Source organism: Thunnus maccoyii, chromosome 6, assembly GCF_910596095.1.
Source record: "Thunnus maccoyii chromosome 6, fThuMac1.1, whole genome shotgun sequence".
NCBI lineage: Eukaryota > Metazoa > Chordata > Actinopteri > Scombriformes > Scombridae > Thunnus > Thunnus maccoyii.
Genome location: NC_056538.1, coordinates 2,272,641 through 2,290,767, shown reverse-complemented (window position 1 = coordinate 2,290,767; position 18,127 = coordinate 2,272,641). Strand labels below are relative to the sequence as shown.

At 39.1% G+C, this 18,127-nt stretch overlaps 1 long non-coding RNA gene across 2 annotated transcripts; it reads right to left on the bottom strand.

Annotated features, from left to right (window-relative positions):
* Positions 1–12,773: 12,773 nt before the first annotated feature.
* Positions 12,774–17,905, bottom strand: LOC121899570. Of its 2 annotated transcripts, none has more exons than XR_006096755.1 (3): positions 17,431–17,905; positions 13,637–13,794; positions 12,774–13,458 (listed from the first exon to the last, which is right to left on the bottom strand). It is a non-coding gene; the product is annotated as an uncharacterized LOC121899570 (long non-coding RNA). The 2 variants fall into 2 exon arrangements; XR_006096756.1 differs by having other exon boundaries at positions 12,774–13,329.
* Between the last annotated feature and the right edge of the window lie 222 nt (positions 17,906–18,127).

Below are 18,127 nucleotides of genomic sequence, written 5' to 3'. Positions count from 1 at the left end.
CTCCAGGGCTGAAAAATGAAGCCAATGTGGATGTGCCAAAAACCTGCATTCTATCTAATGGCCAGCAGGGGTGACTCAACTGTCTGCAAAAAGAAGTCTGATTGTATGGAAGTCTATGAGAAAATGACCCTACTCTCCTCTTGATTTATTACCTAAGTAAACTGTTTCCTAATGAGTTTATGGTCTAAATCGCTAGTTTCAAGTCTTCTTCAATACATCATGATGCTCATTATGTAAATTATGGCCCCATTTAGAGTAAAATAGATGATAAAGCAGCATATGCTTTAGGGTGTGCATGGCTACGTTGTGATTGACAAGTCGCTACCACAGCAACAACGTTGCTTACGTAATGTAACCATTGCTTATAGGCATAGCTGCTGCCATTTCACAGTGTGTTTTCAGTTCACCAATGTTAATTGTAACATTGTGGTCGCCTAAAAACAGTCTTGTTCAGTGTTATAAAAAGACCCATCAATGAGTCGGATGATCGGTTTTTCTGGTGAGTACATTTTGTTGTAATGGTTTTAGGCCTGTTTTTTGCTAGCAAAAATTAGCATTAGCATTATCACTGTTAACCATAGATTGTAAATGCACTGTGCTAACCAAACTAGCAGTTGGCGCTATGGTCAGCTCCACCCTCTCGTCCAAATACGGTCAATTCTGGCTCCAAAAATCAAACATGGCGACGGCAAAATACAAGATGGCGATGGGCAAATCGCTACACTCAAGGCTTCAAAACAGCAGTTCACAAACCAATGGGTGACGTCACGGTGACTACGTCCATATTTTTTAAGTCTATGGTTGAAACCAGCTGTATCCACTGTACATCTCACAGCTACAAATGAATTTTGCTGTGCCACTTTCTAGTGTGGTTGTGCTCTTAGATGTTTATTAGACCTTTAATCATGGTACCACTTCTCATGTAGAAAGAGTAAAATAACTACATACTGTGTCGGTTACCAAACCTAATCAAAAAACACCTCAACTCTTCAGCACTACTTTACAAAAACAATGAATTTCATTCACTAAGCTGAACTGAGACAAACCTTAGGGGTGTTTTCTGAATCCCAAATTATATTTCCCATTGCAATACCATGTAGAGCAGCTGGTAGGCCCTCCCTCACTCTGCCTAATCATTCTGATAGGCTGCCTTCACACCAGGCTCTAGCACATATAGCCAGCTGGGATCTCCACTCCAACAATCATCAGAAGTGTCTAACAAAGTGCGCCTGTTTGTGTGCATGTAAATAAATAACCATATTCACTTTCAACTCTTGTATTGGCCCCATGACAAATTTACTGTAAAATCAAGCGAGGATGCTCCCGCGTCGGCCACAATAAAGCTGGCAAATTGCATCGAGATGCAAACATCCCAATAAAAAATCTCATTTCACCCCAAATAAACCACAGGTTCCATTGATTGCAAACCACCACTGTTTTCATATCAAGCAAATCAAAAGATATGACAGCCCCCCTCCCCTCGCTTACAACCAAAACACAGCACGGCCCCTCGGTTAATGGGCCCGGTTCATGCATTTCAGCATGCAATGCAAATTAGGGGAGGGGAGGACAGAGATGGGCTCGCTCTTCCTCTTCTGCTGTTTTCCAGCATCATTGCAGGGTTAGAGCCTGATGAGAGCCAATCACTTTAGCATAATATTTGCTTGCATGTGGATCAACAACACTGTGTACCCCTCTTTCCACAGGCATGGTGCTGAGATGAGGCATGTTAGCATGATGGCCAGCTGGACAACGCCACCCCTCCTTAGGATATAGGCAAGTTCAGGAAAAGGGGAGGGGAAGCAGGACTGGAGGGAAGTGAGGAAAGGGGGATGTTGGGGAAAAACAGGAGGGGGAAAGGTAAAGGATGGCATAAAAGAGGAGCAAAGGAAAGAGGTTTAGGAGTAAATGAGAGGCAAAGGAGAGAAGATGGTGAAGCAAGGAGGGAAAGAAAAAGTGGATGATAAAGGGAAGAGGGCAGGTAAAGAGGATAAGATAAGGGGGTTCAGGAAATGGAGGATGGAAGGAAGAAAGGAAATGTTGGGGGAAAGCAGGAGGGGGAAAGGGTAAAGGTTGGAGGGCAAGAAGAAAGTGAAGAAAAGAAGAAGATGGGAGGTAAGTAGGGGAAGATAGAGGGAGGTTCAGGAAAGAAAGGAGATGTAGGGTGAGGCAGGAGGTAGGAAGTCCTACCTTGCCTCCCCTCTTTCCTTTTTTCCTTTGCCTCCTTCCTTTGCTCATTTTTTCCCTCCATCCTCTCTCGAGCCCTGCTTCCTTCACCTTATTCTTCAACATTCCTAACTCTACCTTATTCACCTGCCCTCTTCCCTTTTTCCTACACACCCATCCTTCCCACCTTTCTTCCAACTCATTTTCCTCTCTCTTTGACTTCCTTGTCTCCTTCCTTTTTCCTTTTTTTTTCTTTCCTGAACCTCCTTATGTCTCTCCTTCCATCCTTCCCTTCTTCCCTCTTTTCTCTCTTCTTTTTACTTCCTATCCTCCTTCTTCTGCTTTACTTTCCCTGCATGCCTTACCTCCTTCCTTCCTCCCTACCTTCTCTTCCTTCCCTCCTTCCCTGTCTTCTCTGCATCTTTTCCTCTCTCACCTCCTCTCACTTTCCCCCTCCCTCGCTTCTGCTTCACGCGGTGGCAAAATGAAATTCCCATCATCAGAGGCTGCAATTTTCACAAAACAATGTGAGATCACACGGCACACTGGAGAGCCTCCCTCTCTCCCCTCCTCCTCCACTTCTCACCCCCCCCACTCACCAGCCCCTGAGGCGACCAGTGCCTATGTAGATTGGAGGATTAATGTTCTTTCTGCATGTGTGAGTGTCAGTGTGTGTGTATGTGTGTATGTGTGTGTGTGTGTGTGTAAGACAGAACAACAATGGCAGAAAATTTAGAAGTATTGTAAGAATTGTATGTATATGTGCCCACATGTGACACAGTGTGTGTGTGTGTGTGTGTGTGTCTGTGTGTGTGTGTGTGTGTGTGTATGGTTAGTTGAAGGAAGCACATACACACACACCTGGACACACACACACCTGCTAACAGGACAGAAGGTTCAGACGGGGTAAATGGAGGGGGTGAGGAGGGCAGCGTCACTGTCTTTCTTCTCAGCATCTCTCTCTTTTAATATCAGTGTTTTCAAAGGATTGAGCTAAGCTGCCAGGGTCCTCTTGAACATGGGAGACACAGATAAGAAATGGGATTGTGGAGCAGAGCAAAGAGAGTCAGAGTGAGAGCGTGACTTTGCCAGGGGAAAGTTTTTCAGATGGAGAAACAAAGGGATGTAGAGGGTGGCATTGCATTTGCAAGACATTAGTCCAGAAGAAAAAAAACCCTTATTGTGTCACTGTGCCATCTACTATATTATGTAGACGCAGGATGGCAATGTGAACATGCTGAACAGCTGTTGCACTAACACCATGAGGGTGTGTCTGCTCGACCAACCTCACAATCTGTGTACAAATAACACAACTTTGCACTTTCAAATTGTGTGCAGTGCATACACCAAAAACCACTTGGATAGGGTTAGGGAAAGATCATGGTTTGGGTTAAAAAAGTAAAATGTAGTTAAAATGCCCAACGTGACGTTAAAACTCGCTGGTTAAATTTCCAGAGGTTATGCTAAAACTCTGCAGTTTAAATGCCCAACGTGACGTCAAGGATGTCCGGTTGGTGGTCTCGAAAAGTGCTCTCCTGCTGCTTTTGCAGCTTTTTGACAACAAATTATCTAGCCATCCACACAAGCCACCTCCTACTAATAGGCAAAAAAGTAATCTAATAAAATAAAAGAAAGTTGCATTATATTGACATCACTTCCCTGGGAAGCATGTACATATTACCTGCACAAAGTGGACTTTGGTGTATGCACTGCACGTAATTTGAAAGTGTAAAGTCATGTTACTTGTATACAGATTGAAGAGACCAGGCTGGCTCAGCACTCATCATAACCTTACTTATAACAACTGTCTGTCATGTGGCTCATTCCATTCGTCTCGACAGGGATGGTCTTTTTTTTATATGTAATTTTGTTTATTTAATGATTGAGAAAATGGTCTTCTCAGCTGTTTGGTACTAGATGCCAGATGAGTGAGGAGCTATGAGAATGCACTTCCCAATCCAGAGATGGCTGCAACATGACACATTCATACCCTTTTTTTTTGAAGATTATTCTTAACACATAGAAACAGGTTATGACAATGACAAGAAAGGTATAAGAGAGAAACTGCTATGATAACAGGCTGGTAATACTTTATGGGAGTTATACTTTTTTGGATGCTGGCAAATGAATCGTTTAACATTTTTAAGTCATGAAGGGTTCAAGTTCTATGATAAAGTACTGTTGTATCTTAGAATGTGGATGTAAAAGAACATGTTTCACTTTTTTAGAAACACAGTTGTGTACATTGGTTATTTATGCAAGGGTAAATTGTTTGCTAGTTCTGTTTGGTAGTATACTGGAATTTAAAATGTTCTAGATTTTTCTGTCTCTTAAATACAGAAGGTATAATGTATAAATGAGGTGGCTTTGGAGTTGTTGGAATGCACCTTTTCAGAGCTGGGATGAGTACTGCCACTGCTGGGTAATTAGTGGATTAACATTATTATTTTACCAATGAAAACTATGATTACAATTTCCAATTATCAGTGATCAGTGTTTTGCTTGTGATCATTGGACTTTTGCTTACCCCTGTATCACCATATATACTGTATGTATATAGGAGTATATGCTTGCTGGAATCTTTACACTTTCTGTGTGTGTGTGTGTGTGTGTGTGTGTGTGTGTGTGTGTGTGTGTGTGTGTGTAGTGCAGAGAGCTGGGGGAGTAGGAGCTGCTTCTCGGTCCCTGCTGTAATTTCCTGGAAGGCTGGCAGCAGCGAGGTCGGCCCTGCAGCCAAGCCGAACAGCCCTCACCTCGCTGACCCGAGCTGCTGCTAAGCTTTTCCCACAGCGGGACACTGGGCCTGCACCAAGCACTGTTTCTTTTGTTTCTCACCTCAGGAAGACTGGGAGGGTTTTACCTCAACTCACATGCACTTTTTTTCTCTTAAACTCACAGGCCCACATACACACACACATACACACACTCTAAATCTTTGTTTTCAGGTTTGGGAGAGGTGAAAACAAGCACAGAGCACTATATCCTCTGGATGCAGCAGAGGAAAGATTAGTAAGTCTGTTGTTAGGTGGCTGGTTATAGGATGAAACAGTGTACTACCAAATAGTTCTCTTGCAGCAGGGCAAAAAGGATAGTGCTGTTGATAGCTCTGTCTATCCATCACCTCACACCAAAATTTTAGTCCATGAAGAAATATCACAAAATCTATATCCATTATATGTGCTGTGGATATTCATGGTCCACAGAGGATGAAACTTGTGACCTCCCTGACCTTTTCTCTGCTGCTGGAATCAGGCTTTTTTTTCAAACTTTCCTCTTGTATATAAACATATTAAAATCTACTCAGATTTACCGCAGCATGACCTTGCAGGAAAAGCTTTACATTTACAGCTTTCCTGGTAAGAGTGTATAATTATTGCTTTACAAATTACACATTTTTACTACAAATAATAATATACATGCTTTTTTAAATCATCAAATTCAAGAGTTGTTCTTCTGGGGAGCATACATCTGCAAACCCTGATCTCTGATCTTCTGAGCTATAGAATAAAGAGTTCATCTTTATTCTGCACCAAGACTCCTCAGGTCTGGCAAACAAGTATTCCACAGTCAGATGGGGGATCATGCTTTCATTGAAAAAGCCTCTAAAAACCCACTGTGTAGACTGGCATTTTTCTAACTCATTTTGTTACATAAAGGGAATTCTGAATATGCTCAACAAATGTCAAAGCCATCAGCCCAGGACATTGTGTGAAATCTCGTTTACAAGTGGAAAATTTGGATCGCTTTACAGAACAGGTAGCTTATCTCTTCACAAGAGCATAAATATCCACAACTAATAAGAGTCATTACATACATTACCTTGTAAATAATGTCAACATTTTGGCCTGAGGGTGCCACAAAAGTGTCCAGTGTGGAAATGGTTCATCCTCTGGGGAACATGACCATGCTCAGAAAACATTATGACAATCTGTTTTTATATTTGGCCTGATTCATGAGCCAAAAGAAAAGTGAGGTCAAAAAACAACATCAAGATTTTTCTTCTCATTGATGTTTCATGTCTTTATCCACATGTCTTAATACTGTTTTTAGACTGCTTTCAGATTACATGTCTGCATGGCTGGAGCAAAAACATTTTGTTTTGAATTTTCTTAAAGGGGACATATTATGCACATTTCCAGATCTATATTTTAATCTAGGGGTCACTGGAATATCTTGCATGATTTACAGTTCAAAAACTCCTTATTTATCGCATACTGATCCTTTATGCAGCCCCTCAGTTCAGCCTCTGTCTGAAACAGGCCGTTTTAGCTCCTGTCTCTTTGAGGCCCCCCTTCCGATAAGCCCTCTCTCTTCTGATTGGCCAGCCCTCGGAGGAACCTTGGGAGACTTCTGTCAGCTTCAGAGGCTACGTTAAACCATGAAACAAACTATAGTAGTAGGATGTCACTACTTTTTCTTGTTCTTTACAAATACATCCGTACATGTTTAAGCTGAAATTCGATGCAAAATATGAAAGTTGACAACATGAACAACACATGGAAAAACCTTAGCCTTAGCCTTAGCAACGAAGGCTACAGAACGGATGACCGTTTATGGGCATGTACGTCAAGCTGACGTCCACTCCTCAGCAAGACAGAAAGAAACATTGCAAACGAAGCATTCAGAGCCAGGCTTTTGACTGTTAACCTCAAGTTTTAAAACTTTGACCATGTTTAAAATAGATACCAAACAGCATAGCAGTATATAAATAATGGAAAATCCCATAAAGTACAATATGTCCCCTTTAATGGGCAGAGTGATTTGATTTATTCATATAATATCTTTTATTTCTCTATTCTGATTCTTTAAATCAGTTAAAAAATACAAAAAAATGGCATGAATGTACTGACAGAGATATACATCACTTTACTGGTGTGGTACACTGTGTATAGAAAGATGGTTAAACTACATCCCTGTACATCTCCAATCATACAGACACACACACACACACACACACACACATACATACGTAGCACTCCTATCCAGAAGGTGCCCATCAAACATCAAATTCCACACACCACATTTAGCGAACTCTTGACACCTCAGTTCACTCATAGTGGTTAGAAATTTCACGGCCGCAAATTAGCTAATAACTCATGGGCTGTAATGAACCAAGGGGCTGTCATGTAAAATTTATGCTGTATTTTCAATTGTGTGGGGGGGATATTCATTTAACTCCAGGAGAGAAAGGGAGGGGGCGAGTAGGAGAAATAAAAGGAGCAGAATTGGAAAACCGTTCCTGTCTATGTGCATATTCCTCTGTGAGAACTCAACTAATCATCAGTGACATTTTCTTATAAATAAAGCCATGTTTTGCCTTTATTTATAAGAGCCCATAGAGCATACAGTATATCGCATACTGTATATATAGTGTAGTAGTATATAGTGGTATAGTATAATATAGTGTTGTTGTTATAAGCCATATGGGCTGACAAACATGGCTGTAGCATATGTGATGTGACCCACAGTTTTCTAAAGGGTTTCTAAAGTTTCTAAAGTACATGTGTCTTCTTACAAATAAAGTTGAATACAAGTAAGAACACAAGCAATAAAACACACCATTACCTAATTTACTACACACACTTTTGCTACTACAGCCTTACTTGGTCTGGTATGACCAGTAGCTTATGGTGGCTAATGTTAGCAAACTTTACATGGTGCTGTCTAACTGACTTTTACTGTATAACAAGAAGTAAACACACCAATACAGCTAGCTACAACAGCTAATCCAGGAGGCTAATTTCTATTTCTTTTTGGTCAGATTCAGAGACAATTGTTTGAAAAGATTTATGTAAAATTGAAGTTTAAAGCTTTAGGAAGCTCACACTGCTTGCTTTGCTTTATTTATATTGCTGGAATCCACGTTTCCTGAACCTAAACAACAATGGTGATGAGTGCAAAGTCAGCATGACCCATAGTCAGAATGTACACAATGATGGGAATAAGACCCAGGTTGAAAAATACAGGAAATTGCCTTTTAATATCAGGTGATGTCACAGTGTACTGACTTGAGTTCACCTCAGCAGCCAGGCTAAACCACTGGAGATCAGCAAAAACAGGATTTTCAGATTCTAGTAAGTTGCTCTTCAAACACATTTAAACAAGATGAATTGGCTATTGAGTTTGTGCATTTCTGCTTTTTTTGCCTGCAGTTTTGCATAAATTAAGTGAGCAGTGACAGATACCAGGGCTGGAAAACAATGTGACTGCTCTGGTTATATATGATTTTCACATGATCTCTGGGATATGCAGTGCAATACCACAACAGTTGATAAAGATGGGGACCACTGATGGATACAAAAAAAAGTAGATGTTAGAAGATTTAGTAAAACACCATTTTATACAGTTTCAAGGACTCCAGAAATCTGATTTAAAGGGGCAGTGTGTAGGATTTAGTGGCATCTAGCGGTGAAGTTGCAGATTGCAACCAAATGAATACCTCTTCCCTCCCTCTCCTCTTCATGTAGGAGAACCTGTGGTGGCCGCGAACTTGTGAAAAACACAAAAAGACCTCTCTAGGGCCAGTGTTTGGTTTGTTTGTTCTTGGCTACTGTAGAAACATGGCGGTGTAAGTGGCAGGCTCCATGGAGGGGGACCTGCTCTCTATGTAGATACAAAGGGCTCATTCTAAGGTAACTAAAACATAACGATTCTTATTTTCAGGTGATCATACACTAGTTAAAACATACTTTTAAAATACAATACAATTTTATATGTGGAATACTGATACACTGAATTTTCAGTCATTGGCTTTCTCTGCCGTTTATGTGCATAAAACAGGTTTCTAATTGGCTTTTTGAAATTATTGATGTGCATAAAAGACTTTACTGACCTGCTGCATGTATACGCAGATTTAGAGTAACTAGGTCACTACAGTGCATGTAAGTGTTCTCTGATTACCTGCGTAACCTGGTTTCACTGAATAACCTGGTTACTGATGTAACCACACTTACGGGAGTTTTCCAAATGCCTTGCACCTATCCATAATGTTTCACGTCCTCCTCCGCTCAAAAAAAAGTTTTTCCTCTTGTTCCTACCTTTGGTTGTTTGAGCTTCACTGTGCAGAATGATGTATGTGCAGAGTTGGATCGATGTTTTCACATTCATCTGCTGAAATTAGAAAGTTTCTCTGTGTTCATTGAAAAATTGATTTTAAGGGGTGGGCCCATGAGCATGATTTGTGACATCACAACTAGTTTGGAAGCCAATCCTGGTCTAATATTCAATTTACACAAGTGTGATGTGGAAACTTGAAGCCTCCAGTGCACATACACTGAGAATGGACTTTTCAGTGAACTAGACGTCTTCTCCTCTTCTCATCTCCAGCAGTTAAACTTCCAGGTAACACTTTACAATAAGGGTACATTAATTAACATTAGTTAATGCAGTAATAAGCATTAACTAACCATTAATGAACAGTTAACTGGTATGTCTAGTAATCATTTACTAATGGTATTCATGTTAACTAAGTTATTAATTTATCCATTATTCAATGGTTTATAAAGATGCTATTAACATTAGTTAATAGCGTAATAAGCATTAACTAATAGTTAATTAATACAATAAGAATTAAGTAACTGTCAACAAATGTCTTGTTAACATTTATTAAGGGTTTACATGTTAATTAATGCACTAACTAATATTAGTAAATGGTTGATAAAGATGTTAATTAACGTGTATGTCATGACATTCACAGCTAAGCCATTTCATTAAGAGAAAACTGTTTTTTATAAATGTTTATATAAGGGTAATCATTGTCCACTTTCTTGTCCATCATCCAACTTATGACTTATTTTTGGTTAAGGTTGAGATCAGGGGACACATTCTATGGTCTTCATGTAGAGGTTTGCTTGTTCCTTTATCTTCATGTAGAGGTTCCTTAACTTATAGCCTAACCTATCGTGCATGTTATAATGTATAAGCATTACTTAACCATAATTGGCCATTAATGAATGCTCTTTGTGAGTCTTATTGTAAGCTGAAAACATGTATTCCTGAAGTAACACTTCATAAATGCATAATGATGGTGAATATCTTTATGCTACATGAAAGAAAAAAGAAAATGCAATTGTATTTAGAAAATTTAACAATTTTAGTATTCTTTGAAGGGAATAACAAAAAAGTGATTTAAAGGACCAGTGTGTAGGATTTAGGGGGATTTATTGGCAGAAATACTGGCAGAAATGGAATATAATGAGTATGTTTGATAAGTTGTTATATGTTACATGTTGTTAAATGTTATATGTTTTTATTATATGTTATAATAACTATGTATCATAAGTATGTTTTAATTAGTGTATAATCGCCTGAAAATAAGAATTGTTGTATTTTCGTTACTTTAGAATGAGCCCTTTATATCTACACAGGGAGTACATCCTCTTCCACGGCGTCCACCATGTTGCACCACCATGTCTCTACAGTAGCCCAGAACAGACAAACCAAACACTGGCTCTAGAGAGGGCCTTTTGTGTTTTTCATGAGTTTCGTAGCCACCGTAGGTTCTCCTACATGCTTGGAAGGGGAGGGGGGGATATTCAGTTGGTTGTAATCTGCAACCTCACCGCTAAATGCCACTAAATCCTAAATCCTACACACTGGTCCTTTAACAAGTTCACTGTTCTTTGAAAATAACAACATTTTTTTTTTTTTTTCACAGACATGCAACTTACACATTACTTCAAAAATTAAATTTTCAACTAAAATTGAAGAGCCTCCAAGAGGAGTTAAACATGAAAGACATGCTTTTGAGTGGAGGTGACCTCTAAAAATGGGGACCATGTATTTTACCATAAACAGTATGTTCTGCAACATTATTAAGTAAGACATTACAATTTACAGAGTAAATTAACTGAAACTGTACTGTAAAAGAAAACAATGTTTAATCCCATGATATAACAAAGTCCTTTGCACATCCTTTCATCAAAATGGATGGTTTCCTTTCCCATGCAATATAGACAAACTTGTACAATACGTTCCATAGTGTTACTAAATAAAACATGACATTTTATTGAATAAGTACGCTGACACAAGAGAACTGTCAAAGAAAGTAACACTTAATGACATGGTAGTTACATTATACTACAAAAGTCTGCTTGTGATGTAAAGATCATAAAAGTGATAATACAATCTAACAATATGTACCAACACAAAGCTTAAATTGTTGTTACCATGTAAATATGTAACAACCATACACTTAATAGAAAATGGGTTCAACTTAGGCTATGATGCTACTTTGTTAACCTAGGCTCTGAAGAGTAAATATGAAAAGGTTAAGTGGTTAACGAAACAGTTAGCAGGTTTATTACAGTGTGTTTGAAAAAAAAAATCCACAATGAAAAGAACTGTTGTAACCAAAAATAAAAAAAATAAAAATAAAATATCCTTAGTGTCTCTTTTTTTTCCTGAAATGTCTCCTTTTCTGGGTAGGATGAATTGGCCACATTAGCAGCTGGCCACACCACTTCCATGTTTCCCTCAGAATCTTTCACCACTGGAACTTGCTTGTCATCATGTTCCAGCAAAGAGTTAACTCCAAGCTACAACTCCAGGGTCATCAAAATACCAATCTGCACTTACACTATAGAATAAATCAGATGAATCATCACATAGTCTACTTTCAAATGAGATCACATCCACTTCCTCAAAACTCAATTTTACAACACTATTGTTAAGGGATTTTTCTTATAATTTCATAGTGTTCCACCAAATTTAACTTCATCTAGTATCAGTAAAGCAAGGCATTGCTAATACAAATGAAATACATTTCCCACATTTCTCATATAACATAAAATTATAATCCCTTTCAACAGGATCTGACAAAACACAATAACTTTTGCAGATTTTAGACTAGCATAACTACATTCAACATATTATCATGAATACAACCAATAAAAATTCATTTGGACACACTGTATACATCAAAATACTTTGTAGAACTGTTCAAAATACTGTTCAAAATACTCTGGTTTAAGCAGAATTTCACACAAATTAACTGAATTGCTCATATTCTCTTATGCTAGCAAGACGCTACGCTATTAACTAGGCAAGATTCCAGAGTAAGAAAAAAACACCAATGCAATCCCTTGGCATATGTGACAAAACAGTTCTAAACCTTCCAAGAAACAAGACTGATAGACTGCAGTTTCACATGTTTCCCTTTCTCTCTTGATTGGTGGAATCTGGTACTAAATCTGTAATCTGGATGTAGCGTTGGAGGCAAGGCCCTGTTCATTCCTATGAAACAAGCAAACCTCTACATGAAGACCATGGAGTGTGTCTACTGATCTCAACCTTTACTAAAAATAAGTCATTATTTGGAGAATGGACAAGTAAGTGGACAGTCATTACCCTTAAATAAACCTTTATAAAATTAGTTTTCTCTTAATGAAATGGCTTAGCTGTGAACATCATGACAAACATGTTAACATCTTTATCAACCATTTACTAATACTAGTTGGTATCTTAATGAACATGTAAATTAACGACACATTTGTTAACAGTTACTTAATGCTTATTATTATATTATTATATATTAGTTAATGTGTGTTATATTATTACCTTAATGTTAATAGAATCTTTATAAACTATTAATAATGTATAAGTTAACCCCTTGGTTAACATGAACACCATTAGTAAATGATTACTAGACACATCAGTTTACTGTTAATTAACTTTTAGTTAATGCTTATTACTGCATTAAGTAATGTTAATTAATGTACCTTTACTGTAAAGTGTTACCAACTTCTATAATGAAATATACATATTTGCATATTTATAGATTCTGGAATTTTTAATGAGGGAGAAGGAGTAGATGTCATTTTAAGGATTTTACAGTGGTAATTCTACTTTTTTGGGGGGGGAAACCATGTCAGACACACATTATTGTTCTGAGCAGAGTATTTGTATATGTCTTTATACATGTCTGGATGGGATCTTTAACAATTATGCTTACTCTATTACCAGTAAGCTTGCTGACTAACTCCAAAGGTGATTCTGAAGTATAGTTTTCAGCATTGCTATCAGTATAACTTATTCATCTTACTATATTTTTCTAATGATGTGTGGATACATGTGAGAATACAGACCGGTAATGACCTAATGTAAATCCACTCGCCTTCAGATCAGTGGTCTTTGATGGGGCATGTTGTTCAGTTGAAATCATATCTGTGGAGAACACATATCACTGAAGCTGTTGCCCTTGTGGTACTCATGAACTGCCTGACTGAAGCTGCCATAGAACGACATCTGTGCTGATGCAGACCAACACTGCAGATTTACACTGTATGGGATCCTCTGACAAAACACAGTATATCAGTTTTAGAGGAGCTGTACCAGCAAACACACACACACACACACACACAATGTATAACTGTGCTTATTTCAATCAGGTGACATTTGTTAGCAACTAACATGAGGGAGGAGCAAAGCGCACCACTGGCTAACCTTTCAACTGTGAATTATGGGAATTTACCTTCATGCCTCAGTGCGTATGCTGCCGGCCTGCCTTTCGTGTCTAAATCAAAGGCTGGGATCTGCAACATCTGCACTTTCCCCTTCGTACAAGGGCATACGCTGCACAAACGCCTGATGACGGGTGACATTTACAGCACACAGAGGCTCGGACTCCCACTGCAAACATTGCGTACAAATAAACACACACACACACACACACACACACACACACACACACACACACAGGTACCCATGGCACCGCCTGGGAAGCGAAGCCAAGTCATTGTGAAACAGCAGCACTGGGGTCCATGTCTCCCTCTGCGTGTGTGTGTGTGTGTGTGTGTGTGGTTGAAAAGACATTCAGACAGCAACAGAAATCAAACATGTTAGCTAATCTAGACATGAAACAGGAACTTATCTTTACCATATTTCCATATTACTTTCATTTTTAGTCATGGCATAATGTTTGAAGAAAAATGATTATGAATCTGTAAAACAGATTACAAAATTGTAAATTTAATGTATATACGCATTGTTACATCTGCACCTGGGACATCATCTGCCACACCCTCTACCTCCAATTCAGTGCCTCTCTAATCTGTTGCCAGTCCCTGAGTGGCTCTCTCCCTCATTCTCCCTGAGCCACACCAGCTGCACCTGATCTTCGTAATCAAGCCTCTTCATATACTCAGCTCTGCCACTTCCACCCAACCAGATCATAGTCTCTGTTACCAGTTAGTGCTGCTACATTTTGAGCCTCTTTGATTCTTGGGAAATTGTAGTTTTTGGTTCAGCCTGCTTTCTGACTCTTGTCTCCTCTCCCCTGCAGTCTCGCCTGCTCTGCCTCCGGCCCCTGTTTCCTGCCCCTCGTCTGGTCAAGTCCTGCTGTTCTGCCTTAAGCCCTGCACAACTCAGTCTCCCTGGATTTCACTTTGGACCTCCTTCCTTGGCCCCTATCTGCCCCTGCATCAGCTACAGCTCCAGCTCCAGCTCCTGGCTCTCAGCTACCAGCCCATACTTCCATACCTTGCAGCGTAACTTCCCCGTGCTCTGCAATAAATCTCACGCATGCATACACATGGCTGAATTAGAGGCCACAAGGAACACAAGGGCTCTGTTTACCCAGAAATCAACCTGTACCCCATCTTAGTTTGATTATAAGTTGACTAAAAGAATAAAAATACTAAAATAAAATACACCATGTAAATGTCATATCAACTGAAATATTAAATGTTTTAAAAATAGACTCTGACACAGTACCTCTTTACGAGACATGACCTCAAGGTTAGGTGCAAATGCAGAAGTCGCCATAAGGCCCTTTAATTTCAGTTATTATTCATCAATTAATCAAATTAATTGACACATGGTATCTCTTGGGCCTTTGGGGTCCCTGGCGGTCTGGGGCCTTGAGGTAGTTGCCCTCTTTGCCAGGGCCTCGTTCCCTGACAACAATCAATTTTAGAGGTTGAGAGTGTTTTCTAACAGCTATAGCTTCTATGAACGCTCTTAAATTTCTACACGTGTTTCCCAAAGCAGTACTCAAGAGCAAGTTAACCATTAAGAGCAGTTTCTATAATTCATGTTCCTTGGTGGAAGCCCGTTTGAAAAAGTAAACTTTGATTGAGTTGGCTGCTGCTCGAGGCAGACATTACTCTGAAGATCAGATTAAAACTTAAATGAAGGAGGTTCTATAAATTTCATGAAAGTGTCATTCTGTCATCATTTCTGTATTATACTTGCTGTATGGAGGAGTGTGGAAAACAGCATACACACCACAAATAAAAAAGACACTGAAAATATACAATACTATATATCAGGAAACGTTTCAGCCTGAAGAGATGAGTATGTTAAGAGAGATGAGGGAGAGGAGGACAATGATGACAATGTTAAGCAGATCAATTTTTGTAAAAATATAAACAAAAACTTGAATGGGTAGGAGGAACTCATTAATCTACAATCATTTCTAAGAGCTTCTCAGTTATGATGGTTTCAGGAAACACCTCTTAAGCTTAAAGTTACTATAAGGAACTTTTAACTGGCTATGGAACAGTGTCATGATGCCTCTGGTGCCTCTATGTGACCTATATGAGCATATTCAATAATGCTCAAAATGTACCCCCCAATATATTGATATAAACACACACACACGCACACACACACACACACAATGTTTGTACTGAAAATAAAACAAGTTAAATGAATAATTAAAGCCTATATGATGGTTTTTATTTGGTAGAACAAAATTGTGTTGTCCTATCCATGAACGTGTGTCTATTGTGCCGCTGTAATGTTGGTAAAGACTCATTTCAGTAATTAGCCTCTTTGGAAAGCTAGCCTTGCTAGGTGCTAAGCTAACTGGCTAGCCTAGCTAGCTTGCCCTGTATTACTGTGAACACACAGTTAACATGGTTTCAGTAAGAGTGATTACTGCAACAACTGATATTCAGTATTCTCCCAGAGAGGATGCAGATCCCATTTCACAGTCAAATGCTTTGAGTTAATGCTGGCTATCAGTAACAACTCACAGATATTCATGCATTTGTTTCTCTGTGCTTTATTTCAGAAACTACAGATATGTAACACTATGTTGTATTGTTTGTAGTTCTTTTATTACTACCACTCTGCAAGTAAAGGCCTTAAACTAAACTTATGACTCTGTGCTCTCTGACCAAAGCCCTGTAGTGGTCAATCATCCAATAAGCCAGTTTCAGGAGTCCAAACCCCCAACAAAGGGTAAAAGTAAAAAATAGGCTACATGCATTCAGCTTTATAAATATATATGTTCTCTAATCTGTATACATTTTGTTTTCACAGACTGAGCTTATTATTTCTTCTTATTTCTAGCTGCGTGGATTTGCACAGTGTGAATAATGATGTCATTCTATGTAAGTCACTTTTTTGCTGTGTATTTTTTTACGGTGAATTAGCTAGGCTGTTTCTGTTTTTTATTTATAACAAAGTCATTAAATTGTTTTCCAGCTGCCTGTAAGACCTACTATGAGATACACAGGAACCTCCAGTACAGCCAACTAAAGCTTGCAGCTCAAGCGTTAGCCATGAAGAGTTTAGCCCAGAGTCCACAGAGAAGGAAGAGGGTAAGATTTATTGTTGACCAGTGTGACATTATTTTTCAGTTACATTACTAGATGTAATGTGTCAACTCGCAGTGCATTGAGCAGCACCATTGTCTGTACTAATTGTGTTTACAGCTGCTGGAAGCAAGGCAGAGTGTACTAGCAGCAGATAACATGGACTTCTGCAGGGGCATCACAACTGATATGATCAGGAAACCCTGGGTTGCAGGCCGAGCCTTCGCGGTCCTTCGAAGTCCTGTTGGTGTCCTTCCCCGGCTATTGCTGCTGTTATTGTTATTGTTATGATTGTTGTTATTCTGCCCCCCCCCCCCCATTTAAGTGTTAATCAATAGTCAATAGTCTATTTTGTGAGGGATGCCCCCACATCGAGTCTTGAATTTAGGTCTCTAGAAACGGACTTCACAGCGGTTAACTGCCAGAATTTAGTGAGGTTTGCATTCAATATCTTTGCCAACACTTTTTATTTTTTATTTTACCAAAATAAACAATATAAAAATAACTATAGGATCTAAGTTAAAAACCAAATTACCAGTGCTAAATTATCATTAATGTTTATGATGGAAGAAACAGGCACATTTAAGCACATTGCTCTGTGTAAGATTTTGCATATAATCAAGTCAATTTTATTTATATAGCACCAAATCACCACAGAAGTTATCTCAGGGCACTTTTCATATAAAACTAGTCTATGTGGTTTGTCCAAGTGATGTTGCCTTACCTAGCTGTCCAAGATGGCGGACCAACTCACACATGTGCAACTCACATCCACAGTTGACTCAGATCGTGTAGTGACAGGGTACATTGTTTCTTTGTCCTTTCTTGTTTACTTGCACTGATACAAAGACAACAGCCAATAATAAAAGATGAAGACTGTAACCAATCTTATTTAGGGATACAGTGGTGACTGGCTCCGCCCACTTCCTGCTAAAAAGAAAAAACGTTCGTGAGCAAGCAGGTGAAAGTTTTGCGAGAAGGAGAGCAATGATAGTAGCTGTGTGCTTGGGGATAATAGTCACATGCTCCTTCAGATTCTGCACATGGTCAAAGTATGGTTTTCTGTGTGAGCACTTGCAAAAATAATGCACAGCTGTTTAACTTGCGCGCATGGCTCCCCTACATCCATGCCCATGAATCTCATTTGCACTCACGGATTGTGAGTGCAAATGTACTCACATCCCTATTTATACATGCACCTCTGTTAACCCTGGCATCATGTAATGCTTTCCAACCTACAATGTGTGCCACTGCAAGGAATATGGGTTGTTTTACAACTTTAAAGGAATAGCTCAACATTTTGGGAAATGTCTTTATTCATTTTCTTTCTGAGAGTGAGATGAGAGGATTGATATTAATCTCATGTCTGTGTGTTAAATGCAGGCGGGAAGTATCATGATTTAAAGCGGAAGCCAATGCAG